This window comes from Alligator mississippiensis, chromosome 9, assembly GCF_030867095.1.
Source record: "Alligator mississippiensis isolate rAllMis1 chromosome 9, rAllMis1, whole genome shotgun sequence".
Lineage (NCBI taxonomy): Eukaryota > Metazoa > Chordata > Crocodylia > Alligatoridae > Alligator > Alligator mississippiensis.
Genome location: NC_081832.1, coordinates 1,357,322 through 1,371,185, shown reverse-complemented (window position 1 = coordinate 1,371,185; position 13,864 = coordinate 1,357,322). Strand labels below are relative to the sequence as shown.

Here is a 13,864-nt window from a genome sequence, read left to right as displayed (position 1 = left end):
GAACAGTCGTCCCTCCGAACCGCTCGCGCCATGCGCCGAGACGGGGCGGGAGGGAAGACGACTCTTCTGACCAGCCCTTGTGAATATATGCAAGCGCTATCGGTAACCTGCTTGTTTTACAGCGAGGCTCAGTTTCTCCGGGGCTGGGTTGCAAGCACCTCCGAAGTCACTGACACCCTCTCCGGCGCCACTTCTCTTCCAGGCGCAGTCCTGTGACTTTCTGCACGGCTTATTCTCCTCTTGGCATCCACCTGGTCTAGTTGTCCAGGTGTTTCCCCACTTCTTTCTGTGGCCACGTAACGTCCTGGGCTGCTCTCTGGGATGCAGAAGTGCAACTTGTGGGAAGGGGAGCGTAGCGTGTCAGATGGAAATAGCAGGCACTGTGTGTACCAAGCAGTCTTTCTGGGTGAAAACCTCAGTTGCCACATGACTGTATCTCATCTCGCAGCTTCCTTTTTCGACTTGTGGCACTTGGTGGCCTCTCCCTGTGGTTGCTTTACCTGAATGTCGGCATCTTGGGGTGGGGGAAACGCCACCACGACCCTGCCCCAAAGGACATCACCTTCTACCGGCAAGGGTGGGGAACACCTCCAGCAGCCGGGTATCTCCACGTCCGTAAGCGTTATCTCCGGCCTTCGGAGCAGGCCAAGGAGGTACGGACGAGGCCTGAACCGCGCCTCGTCCTAATGTAACCAGCTGAGCTCCTCAGAGAAAGATACGGCCCCTCCGAGCAGAGCTTGGATACCGCGGCAAGCAAAAGGGGCGCTTGCAGCGCCCGAGAGCTGGGAAGCTCCGCCATGCAAACTGGAGCCAGGGTCCTGCGCAGGAGGCTCCGCTACGTGCACGCGTGGCACACTTCGCACGCAGACCGTACGCTAGCAATGCCTTCCCTCCCAAGCTTTCGGACTTGAGCGCCGAGTGACGGCCAGTCCTGTCCCTCTCCAGCACGCGAGAGCGAGCGTCCCCTTCTCCGAGGTGCGTGGCAAGAAGGGCTGGGGTGGGGGTGGAAACCAGCTGTCCTGCTCAGCTCCCAAACCGCTGCACACAACTAGGTGAAGGATTTGGGGGACCTCGGAGTGTCCTTGTGTGATGATTTTTCCCTCTCTCTCTCTGGAGGGGGGAAAGCCCTGAGGAAAGTGGTGCTAAGAGCCAAGCAAGTTCCCACTGTCGTGACCCAGGCGTTCCTGGAAAGCATTTGGTATTTCTGCCCCCGGGGCTCGGTGTCCCTGCTGTTCACCGGAGAGGTGCTGAAGGCAGGGGTGGGGGATGGAGCTACCTAGCTCCTCTCCTCTCGCACACACACGTGCTCTTGCTCTCTCAAACACCGGGGAAGGTGCAACCCTCCAGGCAGGGCCAGAAGTTGGTTGCTGCCTGGCGAGGCTCCCCTTCACCCATCGCTCCCAGCGGGGCCGGGCTGCCAGGGGCCGAGGGAGCCAGGGCCCGGCCCGGCCCGGCCCGGCTCGGGGAAGGCAGACGCCAGCGCCGCTCCGAGGCAGGCGAGGAGCCCTCTCCTTTGTGCGAGGCGAGGCGAGGCGAGGGGAACGAACAGGAAGTCAAGCGGCGGCGGCGGCCGGAGGCGGCGGCGAGGGAGGGAGGGAGGGAGGGAGGGGGCGAGGGCGGGCTGAGCCGGGAGCCGCCGCCGCTCCCTCCCCGTCCTGCCCCCGCCTCCAGGTGCGCCCCGACCGGGACCCCCCCGCCCCCCACTTCGGCCCCGCTTTTGTGCTCTTCCGGCCGAGGCGAGGGAAGGGGCCGCGCTCCCGGCGGGGAAGGACGCGCTAACCTTAACCTTCACCTTCCTCCGGGACGAGCCGAGCCGAGCGGCGCGGAGCGGGGCCGGGGCCGGGGCGGCGCGGGGCCGGGGCCGGGGGCGGTTGGGCCGGGGCCGAACGCGACTTTGAAAAGCGGCTGCATTCGCCCGTGCCCCGCGTGTGCACACCCCGCCTCCGCGTGTGCACGCTCCCCCCGGCTGTGTGCACACCCGGGTGTGTGCACGCTCCCGGCTCTACACACACTCTCCCCGCGGCTGTGTACACGCTCCCCCCCCCCCCCGCGCGGTTGTGTGCACGCTTCTCCCGGCTCGGTGCACACTCGCCCCCCGGGTGCGGCGCGCCCGCCCGCCTACCTGCTGCGGGGCCGGGCCGGGGCCGGGGCCGGGGCCGAGGCCGGGCCGGGCCGGGCCGGGCCGGGGGCGGCTGACAACCAGCTGCTCCCGGGGAGAGGGGCCGGCGCTGCGGAGCGCGTCACTCGCGGCTCCCGGGGGGAGGGAGGGAGGGAGGAGGGACACGCGCGCGCGCATGCACACACACGGCGGCGGGCGGGCGGGCGGGCGGGGGGAGGAGGGCACACGCACATGCACACACGCGCGGGGAGGAGGGGGAGGCGGGCACACGCACAGGTGCATGCACACGCGCGCGCGCACCGTGCGGGAGGGGGGCAGCAGCGGGGCACACACACGCACGCACACACAGGCGCGCGCGGGGAGACGCGCGCACAGGTGCATGCACGCGCGGGTGCACACACGGGCAGACGGGGTCCGCGCGGGAGGGGGAGGAGGTAGAGTGTGTGCGTGTGCCCGTGCGTGTGCGTGTGCGTGTGCTCCCCGGGGGGAGGTGGAGGTGGAGGAAGCCCGGGCTCAGCATCAACTGGGTGCCCCCCCTTGCTTCGAGGGGCACTCCTTCCCTTCCCTTCCCTTCCCTCCCCGGGCCTGATCCCGACCCTGGGAAGCAGCCCCCGGCCTGCCCTTGGCCCCTGCTCGGAGCGGGGCAGCGCCTGCCCGCCCTTCTCCCTGGGCGCCAGCCGGTCCGGAGGCACCCCGGGGTGCCAGGCTCGTGCTTGGGCCGTGCAGAAACGGGACCATCCCCGCGCGCTGCGGGCGGGGCGAGGGAAGGCCTCTCGCCCGCCCCATCGCCGCGCGTGGCTCCCGCCGGATGCCCAGGCACCCCCTTGGCATCGTGGCTCAAGACGTCGCCCGCGGGGCGCTCCACGGTAACACGAGCGTTTTGAGCCAAAGCCCACAACATGCTCTACTTCTGTACGGCTTTGCCGGCGTTAGACCCGATTGGCCAAGCGAAGATGCTTGCAAAGCTTTCCCGACTCCGTTTCAAGGGGGAAAGTTTTGCTGTTGAATTCAACGGGGCGAGGGAGCTCAAGCTCTCTGCAAAAAAAGTACCATCTCTGAACTTTGTGTCTGCAAATCCCCGAGCCAGGGGTGTATGTGCATCTTTAATACGAACAGCCCTCCTAAACCCTACTCATTTTACAGGGCCGAGTCCCCACGAGCTGCCAGGGCCGTCCTCAAACAAAAGTCCCCTCCGCGCGGCTCAAGCCTTTATTCAGCAGCTCCGCTTAAACAGGCGGGTTGCGGATTCGCGTCACCTCTGTAATGTAGTAACGGCACAGCACTGAGAGCTAGAAGGAGCTTGGTTTTCATCCCGGAGAGGTCACTGACTCCCTGGGCAACCTTGTGCAAGTCACTTGATGTCCCTGTAACGCCTTTGGAAAAGTAGGCTACACAACACCGGACCGCGCTGCATTAGCGTGTGCATCACCACTGTGAACCCTCCTCAATACTGAGCTCCAAAAATGCAAACCACTCCTGCCTCGGGGGTCAGGGGAGAGGGGGAAGGAAGACGGGTGCCGGGGCACAGCCAGAGCTCGCACAGCAGCAGCAGGGTGCTCTGCATTCGTGTTGCCATCATGATATTTGAACTTTACCAGCACAACAGACCTCAGTGAAGCCAGGAAAGGGACAGGAGATCTAAGAAACTGCACTGCAGACTGTGTTTTCTGTGCTGGGGTGGGGAATGCATCGTGGACTTCAGCTTGTTCCTTCAGTTGTAATTTGGTCCCTTTGCAAATGAGAAGGATTATCTTGCGGCGTCAGCGTGTCAAAGCTGAAACGCTGAGAAAATGCAACCTCCTTCTCCAGGATGTAAACTGCTGGCCCTTGCCTGGAGAGCACGGAAGGAATAGCTCGGAGAGGTGGGGCCTGCTTTCCTCTGAAGGATCAGGTGTCCGGCCCTCCCACAGGCAGGACGCGAGCCCGCGGACCAGTGATTCGATCCACCACGGCAGTTCTGAGTCCCTCTGTCTCCGTCATTGTGGCTCTGAATATTAATACTCACCACCAGCTGGCATGTTTACACTGCGATGTGGACTGAGAAGGACAGAAGCGCTCTGAAATACTCCAGCTTGTTAGCTGTCCGAAAACCCCAGACTCAAGTAGTTTCAACACAGCTGTTACTAAATGGTAGACAAGTGCAAGCCAAATTTTTAGCAGCCTCGGGCCACATCCCAGTGTTGAATATCCATACCTGGCATACGAGCACACCCACCCAGCCGCACGCGCGTCATGCACGTGCATGTAACATAGCTCAAGTGTGCAGTCTGTGTGTCTGTACTAGGCTTGAGCCTGCTTCTGTGGGCCCGCAAACACGTGCGTGCGGTCAGAGGCCAGAGGTAAGAAGCTGAGCTCTAGTCTCTGCTTCTACAATGGCAGCAATGACAAGGAGCTTGCGCTCGGAGAGCACTTCCCGTGCCAGGCTCTCAAGAAGCTTTGCAAACCGTGCAGATGGTGGGAGGGCTGCCCCTGACGAGGAGCACCAGAGCTGGAAGGAAGACTATTCTTTACATCCCAGCGCTTTGGGACAGATATCAAGAATATTCTGTCCGCTGGAGAGGTGGACGGCACGTCCCAAAACACCGGGGTGAACACCGCTACTCTTCCAGGGTATGCAGGGGACCGCCAGTAACCAGAATGGAGCAGGGTGCATGCGGGAGCTTTGGAGGCAGGATTTGTCCTACATGGCCCAAGGTTTGGTGTGCAGGTGTTTGGGGTGTACCTGGACAAGGCCGCTGAGCAGACCCTGCTAGGTTACAAAGCTGCTATTCCGATCAGTGGACTGGGGGGGGAGATATTTGGAAAGTGCTATGCAACGCGCGGGCAAAGCTCTGAGACGTCTTCCAGTTGTCACTGGCCCGAGCGCCGGGGCTAATTCCAGTAACAAGCGTAGTCGCACTCATTCAGACAAACCATGTGAAGATGCTGGAAGTCAGAAGGGAGATTCGACCCAGACGAGAGTTGAATCACCTCTCTCCTCTTCTCCTGCTCCTCCCTATTCCTGCGTGTGTGTCTGTGCATTGCCCTTTGGACCACAACATCATATCAGGAGCTGGGGTTGAGCTGCTTGTGCGTTATGGTCCTGAAACCCTTTGCAGCACGCTGCCTCGGTCTGGGTATGGCCTGCTCCCTGTGTTCCTCTATGCATAGCTTTGCCTTTGTGCCTGCACTAAAACACAAAGGCACCGGGCGCGTCTACACGTTCATTAGTGCACCTTCGATACCGTGCATTTAGTGTAGTACTCGCTTAATAAAGTACTAACTAAACGCGCAGCGTCACTGCGCAGTAGTGCCGGAGCACTGTTGTTTTGTGACGCTCACTGCGCATTAGCCTAATAACACCGCGCAGTGGGCTTTTAACCGCCATGCTACCGTGCGGTGTTATTAGGCTAATGCGCAGTAAGCGTCTCATGTAGACGCACCCGCTGCGCCCGAAGGGGCCCAGTTTATGAAGCAATCCTCTCTGCATGTTCACGGGCCGGCACGTGCTTTACCACCTTTCTGTGCTGCAAGCTCATCACCCTGCCGCCTCGCAAACACAGTACCGAGATATTTCTCCGCCTTTCCTGCATTCCTATTTAGACCTTTACTGTCTCCATCTAGGTCAGGGTCTTTGCCACGGTTGGGATTCCTCTTGTTTCTAGAAAATCCCTTCAACTCTTTTTAGCCTGGGCGACCATGATTTTATTTCCCTTGGTGTCTTTAGCTTCCCTTTTCGATATTCTACGCACTATTGTTTCTAATTGACACTGATCACTATCTAGTTCCCCTTCTTTCCATTCCCCTCTGTGTGTGACTTCTTTACTTTTAATTGCTGCCTTTCCTCTGCCATTGAGGCTGGACGGGCTTTCAGCCAAAACTGTCATCTTCCTTGATGTCAGAATCCAATACATTTCTTCAGGAACGCCCCATTCTCATTCACGGTTTTTCTGTCTAAATTTTTCTTCCCAATCAAATTCTCTCATATTTTTTCTCAGCATTGGGAAATTAAACTTTTTTGAAGCTCCAAGTCTATATATTACTGGTTGGAATTGTCTTCTGTTTGCACATATCAAATGTAATCAGGTCATGATCACTGGTCCCCAGCCAACCACCAACTTCCAGCCTAATGATTAATTCATCTTATCCGTCATAATGAGGTCTGAAATAGAGTTACCTCATGCTGGGTGTAAAACCTTTTGTGTTCGAAAGTTATCAGCTGTAATTTTTAGAAACTCTAATCATGTTTAACTACTGATTGAGTAAGACCTCCGGTATAGGTCGCCCATACTGGAGATCCCTATAAAACGCTCAGATGGTTACAGATGACAGGTGCGGGTAAGCTGAACGGGCTGACTGGAGAGCGCAAGCACGCTCAGTCTTCGGGCCTGGACAGATGGAAGTTTACGCTGGTGTAACGGGTGTTGCAAAGGTGTATTAAAAAAAAAAAAGCAACGGCCAGATACAGCCCTAAGCCCGTGTAACCTGGCCTCTTGTGATGGAGTATTGCCCACGAAAGAACCGGCGCTAAAATGCTACCAGTGCAGATTATACCGATCTACCTTCCATCTCTCCACATCCATTTCACGCTACGCATTTGCCAACGTGCAGTAATAGCTGCCTACCACGTGAGATACCCCAGGACGGCCAGAAGTCTGTCTCTTCCTGCCCTGGTATAATTTACCCGGATCCACAAAGTTATGTGAGTTCGAGCGAGGCACGCGACCGTCCGGCCAGGGCGTGTACAGTGCCAATCAGAAGCGGTACAAAACGCCCCGACGTATCCCGCTTCGCAGATTAAACTTAAGCTCTGAGAGTATGAGGAGAAGCAATGCATTTACAGAACCAGACAATGCAGAATGACGTTCAGACCCCAAAATAGGAGACGGGAACAAACCAGAGAGAAAATTGAAGAAATTACATTCTGCAAACACAGCCAGACACTTCTCACCAACAGAAGCCAACTCTTCAAAAGCGCTGGCCCTTTGCACCGTACGTTTCTAACGGAAATGCATGGAAAATTGCAAACGTACAAGCCCGAGCATTGCACTGGCAAAGCTTTGCCAAAAATACCACGGCCCGGCTGGCGAGCAAATCCGTGACAAGGAACTTACCTCGAGCGGTTTACACAGAATAATTCAGTACAATTGCAGGGGGGGAGGGGGAACTGTACAACAAACGAATGCCATTCTTAAATTGAGAAGTATTTTAGCTGTAAATACCACGCACTGCAACATGTTTAGGAAGGTGAAGATTTCCAGGCGATATTTGGAGCACATCTACACGCACATTCCTGCTGACCTCGTGTAAACAGGTTTGTCTAAAACCAGCTCAGTTCTTTCAGTGCCGGTCTGCCTGCAGCCACTTCCTGACTTGAATGGAGCCAGCTTCAGCTACTTTTGCTCCAGAACAGGACTGCTGACACACGCTGCTGCCCTGAAATCCTTGCCTCATTTTACTTCACGGCTTTTATTATTTCAGTGAAAGGGCACACCTGCGAGCCAGTCCTCGGTGGCGCTGGAAGAGCTAATCTGCGGTGGCACGCACCTTTTCCTGATTCCACTGCCTGTTGACACAGCAACTTAACACTCCCTTTCTGCTCTTTCACACGGTGTTTACCAGCACCCCGACACCCCGCTCCGCCGCGCAGCCGCTCTCTGATTTCGGGAAGCGCTATCTACCTGCCTCTAGTCTACAAAGCCAAGGGGGCTGTGCTCTGGTAGGACAGGGAGGCTTTCCCCCCTCCAGAGAGAGAGTCCATGCCCTGCTTGTCACGGCGAGGGAATAAAGGTCCGGGGAGGAGCCATGCGGCGCGTAGGCAGATGCTGGGCCTGTCTCCCCAGCCAGCTTTGCCAAATATAACTCCCTTTGTTGTCCCAGCTCCAGGTCCCTCGCCGGCTAAGTCGGCGCACCCTTAATCCTCAGTGCAGCTGCCAGTGCTGGCAGGCTGAGTTGCTTTGGGGAGCTGCCCAAAGAGCTGGGACCACCTAGATGCCCCTCACTGGCGAGGGAGGTCGGCTTTGAACCACAGGCCTTGCAGATGGACCCTAGCAGGCAGCGGAGGAGCGATCCTGGCCTGGCAGCGCTGCCAGGGCTGCCCGGGATGGTAGAAACCTGCCGCAGGGTTTTTGCCAGCTAGACTCTTCCCCTGCTCCTAGTGTCTGCTCTGCGCCCGGGGCGGGCAGTTTAACAGCTGGTGCCCTCCTTTCCCAATCCCTGCCTCTGCCGCCTGCCTTGCTCCGTCTCTGCTCGTCTCAGTGCATCAGCTGGCCCAACACCCCCGAGCCTCTCCCAGGATGGACTTAATGCTGCATGCAAACCTCGCTGGTCACAGCGATCCTTCCCACCCCATCGGAGGGGCGTCCTCAGCTCTCGCTGACTGCCGTGGGATCGGGAAGTGCTCGTCCCCTCCAGGATCACGCCTCGGGGGCTCGTGAAAACGTGTTCTGGTGTCGCCAGTCACGCCGCGCTCCTCGCCCAGCCCCGACACCCAGTGTAGTCCCCGGGAGCTTGGGATGTGTAAGGAATGCAGGCCGAGGCCCCTCTCCATCGCTTAAAATAGCGCCCGTTAGCGTAGCAAAGCCATAGCAACCAGGAGCATGCTCCTGCTATTTCGGATCCGGCAGCGGCTCCTGCCATTTGCTGACTACACGACCTCGTGTCATCACTCGCCGCAGCAACCTTTGGAAAGGCTTCAGCGTCGTTTAGAGCCCGAGACCCAGTCGGGATTGGATCTGCCGAGGTGACGGCAGCATCTCCAGATCGGAGGGAGGCCGGCTGGCATCTCACCGCAGAGTCCTGCTCTTTCTGAGGACTTGAGAGTCTTCCACCGTGGTGCAACGCAGGAGGCCTCCTCGGTGCAAGTTGTGTCAAACGACGTAGGATGAGCACGGGAAAAACGCATCCAGGACTGAGCTGCAATAAAACCGGGTGGGAAAGCCTGCCTGGAAAGCTGGACGAGCTAATCATTTTAAAACTGCTCCCATCCATCCATGGGAGACAAGGTGGAAGGGGCACCTGGGACAAACCCACAATACTTTCTTGCTGCTCTCGAGTCGGAGGGGTCAAGGTTTCAGAAGACATCCGCATGCCCCTGTGGGTATCCAGAAATTCAAGCGATTTCTGCACGCTGCGCAGACTGTCAGGGCCTCGAGTCTCCTCTCACACCTGCATGGACCGGCCGTGGTGAGACAAGAATCTCTGCATGTTGCAGACGACCTGGCGCAGGTTGTAATTTCGCTGTCCATTATGCCAGGGAGGTGTGTTTGCTATAAAGGAGGCATTGCAGACTTTCTCCGGGGTGAGGACAGACTTGGCCCCGCCGTCCTCTGACGAGTTGGTGGGGTGCCGCTTGCAAGCGTTGTGCACTCTGCAGAGGCCTCTCCTCTTCATTTATGAAGGACCAGGTAGAAGATCCTGACCTTACTGTCTCCTGGGTCCCTAAGCAGAGATGAAGCATCTCTCTAACTCTTCCAGGCTGCGTGCACTTCTTTTGGCCACACTGCTGTTCTCACACTGGTGAGTCTAGCAGCACTAGTAAATTATAGACACTGCACACACAATTTTTCCTAGATAATGAAGTTAAAAGGCTGTCTTGGCATACATTCATTTATTAGTTACGTAGATCTGTTACCCCGAGTGAAATAAGTTCTTCTCGATGTTGCTGGACACAATTAATTGTTCTTGGCAGAAACCAAGGAGAATACAAGTCAGTTATTTAATTTATTTCTATTAGTCCCACCAAATGTTAGTAAATCGCATGGCAATAAGGTGACCTCGCTTTAAAACGGAGCTAGAAAGCAAGGCATCATGATTTTTAAACCTGCGCTTGTGATGTATAAAGGCAGGCTCAAAGCGCGGCTGCCGCGTCCGCTTGTTTCCGTATTAGAAAACTGTCCGGCTTCCTCTTGTTTCGTGGAGGGCTTCTGCAGTCCTCGGAGCTACAGCTTCGCGTCCCCTCTGCCTCAGTCGGGGAATGGGGGAGAGCAGCGCTTGTTTCTCGTCCCAGCTTCTCCAAATCCTGCCAAAACCCTCCAGGAAAAAGAGCCAACCTGATATTTCTAGGGTATGATAGGAAAAGGCGAACAATGGGGGGACGGGGAAGAGGAGAAGCTCGGTGCGGGGATTGGCGGCCACCGTTATTATTATTTATTGCACACAACTGCGAGGGGCAAGGGCAGGTCACCTTTCCAGTTCTCTTCTAGGCAGCTTTGGGGTAGATAGTGGGGAGAGCTGCGAAGGGCCTCCTGGGTCCCCGCTGGAAGGCCAGACCCCGAAACTAGAGGCAGCTGGAAGGGTTTCCCCCCGGCACCTCCCACGTGCCCCACAGCAGGTTTGCCTGCTGGTCACCGGCCCCTTGAAGCTGAAGCTGCTACGAAGCCGTCTCCCGAGGCCATCACCCGTCTGTGTCGCCCTAGTCACCGCATCAGCTCAAGAGGAAATTCCCGTAAAGCATCCGACTGAGTCCGATTAGCCAACGACGTTTCGGAAACGGTTCACAGCTCTCTTGTTCCTGCGTCCTCCAAAGACCATTAACAAGAGACCAGCCGGAGGATCCCTGCGGAGACGGCCGGCGTGTCAGCTAAGGAGAGCTGTAACGTGCAGACGAAGCGCGGCCGCGGGACAGCGGAGGTGCGTTTCTGCAAGGGGCTGCCAAGACCTGAGCACTCCTGGCCGGTCGCGGGTGCATCCCTCGATAGCCACTCCACCAGTACGGCCTGGTGTTCAGGTGACCTCTTCCTCCACATCCTGAAGGATTAGACGGCCAGAGGAACCGCCACGGTCTCATCTTCTAGATAAAACAGGCCTTAGGGCTTCCTGAACTTCATTCCTGTTTTACGTAGAGCAGATCCGTTCAGGGAAAACAGTGGTTGATTGCCCTCATTGTTAAAAGTTGCTGCCCTATTTCCTGTTTGAAATGGGCTAGCTTCAGCTTCCGGCCTTCGGAGCTGGTTACTCCTCTGTCTGTGGGGCCGGAGATCTCCGATCAGATTGCTGCTCCCCACGGAGGCTCTCCGACTGTGCTCAAACCACCTCTTCACCTTCGCTTTGCAAAGATGAACAGATTGAGCTCCCGGGGTCTTTCTTCCACCGGGGTTCCAGTCTTTTAGTCGTTTTGGGGGGCTCTTCTCTTAGCAGTACCTGCACTGAATAGGCTTGGATTCAGAGAATGCAAAGCGTTATAATAGGAACTCGAACAGCCTTCTGCTTGCATTTAGTTTTCCTTCACCAAGGACAGGGCCTGCCGGCGGTCTCGGGTACGGCCACAACTGTTTGGGACCTGGATGCCTTGAGTAAGACAGAAAGTTCCTTCGTGCTCCAGGTGGATGGCACCATCGCCTTTGGGACTCTGCAAAGTTTCCTTCCCACAGGGATCTGGGCAAGCGGCTCTGATCGTTGCTGTTGTGCTCGCAAGAACCGTGCTCGAGTGTCAGCAATGGACTGAAAGACAAATTCTCCTGACACCGAATGACGCCTTCCCTCGATTGCTGCAGCTTGGAAAGGCTTAGGGAGCCGCACACTCGCATATCCAAGAAAAGTCAGCAAAAAGAGGAAGAGTTTACAGGATGATATCCCTGATAAACTGTTGTGGGGGGGATAAAATATAACGTCGTGGAGAGCGCAGCTTTAACCCAGGCGACACGCACCGGGGAAGGGAGAGCTGATGATACGTAACTCAGCTAGGGAGCAGCTCAGGACAGCAGACGCTGCATCTGCTTTCCAAGTCCATGTGAATTTGGTGAAGCAAAAAGAAAAAGAAACAGCCAACTTGCAGACTGAGCGGCAAGAGTGTGACCAAGGCCATCGGTGTGAGATCAGGTTTTTTTTCCCCCCCAGGACCAAAGACCCAAGAGGGACCAGAGTGAACTCAGTAAAGTGTGAGCCCTTCCTCTGAGCTGCGAAAGCATTGAGTGCCCGATCTTGCAAGGGCTCAATGCCTTGCAATAAATGTTGGGGACACAGAGCACCCTGCCTGCTAGAGCCCATCTGTTTAGAAAGAGCTGTGTTGTGGGGACCGCGTGGTAGACCATCTATAGACAAAGAATAACATCATATGCTGCACCCAGCGCAGAGTCTCAGAATAGCCGTGCGCCCCGTGGAGCTTTCTCTGTGTACGCGAAACACACGGGAGCAAAATCTGGAGTTGCAGATGCTCAGCACTGCGAAACATTGGGCCCTGAATCAGTACAGCCTGATCAAACCCTCCAAGCCGTTGAAAGAAATGCCTTTCAAACCAGTGAAATAAAGAGCAACCTTTTGGAGGAAAGAGTGAGTCTGCTAAGTGCACGTGACTCACCATGACTTTTCATAGACATGAAATGTGAAGTTTTAAGCCACAGAAACGCCTTAAATTAGCCAGCCCAGCGTCAGGTAGAAATAAATGGGCAGCTGCAGAATCACAACCTGCAGACACCAAAAAATGGTGTGGACTGGCTATGAATACCAAAGCATCTGATACAAATATTTGGTTCAATCCTGGGCAAGAGTGACCCAGAGAGGCGAATCCATTTTAACAAGTTACCCCTCTGACACTTTTTCCATTCTCTTCCTCCTGAGCCAAATGATCCTCTTCTATCGGCGTCTGCCTGACCCCATGTCCGGAAAAGATGAAACAATATGCAGCTTTATGGAAAACTAAGATGCAGTGTCTGCTTCATCAGGTCCAAGCACCCCCCGCCCCCCACTCTCTCCTCCGTCTCTCTGCCACCGGAATGAGGTCAGGTGAAAGGGGATGCTGCATTCCATCGACACCTGACTTCCTCTTTGCTTCCTTTAATACCTGCTCTTGATCCAGCCTGGCCGGATGCACCGCAGCTAAAGCAGAGTAACATCCAGGTCATCTTAGCCTCAAACATTCAGATGGGTAGGCTGTAGTGCATTGCCAAGTATAGCACATCTTATTTACACTGGACTAATGCCTGGCCTGGCTTCAGCGGGATTGCATAAGTGCAAACGAGGCCAGGCTCTGACCTGGCGTCTCCTTTAAAAAGGCTCCTGTACATTTTCCATGATTGCAAATGGGCCTGCTGAGGACTCCTTGCTGGTAGGGACCCCGGTGCAATCATGCGGACCTGTGTTTCTACTGGTCAAGAAAGCACTCGGGGTAGCTTCCTTAGCAGGGGACTGGGAGTCAAGCTCCTGGGCTCTCACTGACTTCATAAGTGATCTTGGCTGAGCATCGACAGCCCCTGCAGACATCAGCTCCCAGTCTCGGGGGTTTGTAATGCTGCCCAGTGCTGGACTATCCAAGTGTTTTCCACTTAGGATCAGCCTGGCAATAGCAAAGGGCAGCGTGCCCTGCGAACGGAGGCAGAGGCACTCCGCAGTTCTGGAAATCAGGCTCTCGGCTTCTCCACGCGCCCCTTCGCCCATCAAGGGAAGAGGGGTAACACACCACCATCGTAACACATGTAGGCAGTAATGTTTGTCTGCGAGGTGCGGGAGGCTCTTCGGACGTAGAAGTGCCCAGGAGGCGATGCAATGCTCTCTGCTGCTGCTGCTGTTGGGTTTTGGTTGGGTTTTTGTGGGGGGCAGGGTTGCAACTTGGATTTTCCTGACTACGACCTAGTAACTTTGTCAGACTCTTTTCTACCTGCCTATGCCTTCAAGGCTGTCCGTACTAACCTCCCTCCAACGTGAGTCTAGGGCTTTTTCTGTCTACCAAAGCAATCCTTTTAACAGCTTGCTTACGGCACCATGGTACCCTGATGGCAAGCCTGAGTCCTGGCGTCAGGGCAATGGAAGATGGCATCCAAGAGCCTTCCT

The 13,864-nt window shown here is 56.2% G+C and overlaps 1 protein-coding gene across 2 annotated transcripts in view; it reads right to left on the bottom strand.

Moving 5' to 3' along the window:
* Positions 1-13,864, bottom strand: part of NOL4L (nucleolar protein 4 like) — a 69,904-nt gene that overhangs the window by 26,930 nt on the left and 29,110 nt on the right. The window contains exon 1 of one of the 2 annotated variants that reach the window (XM_059713127.1): positions 2,123-2,216. The exons of the other annotated variant lie outside the window; for it this stretch is intronic. The gene's annotated coding sequence lies outside the window, so the exon portion shown is untranslated. Of the gene's footprint in view, positions 1-2,122; positions 2,217-13,864 lie in introns of those variants that run through there. 2 annotated transcript variants of the gene reach the window in all.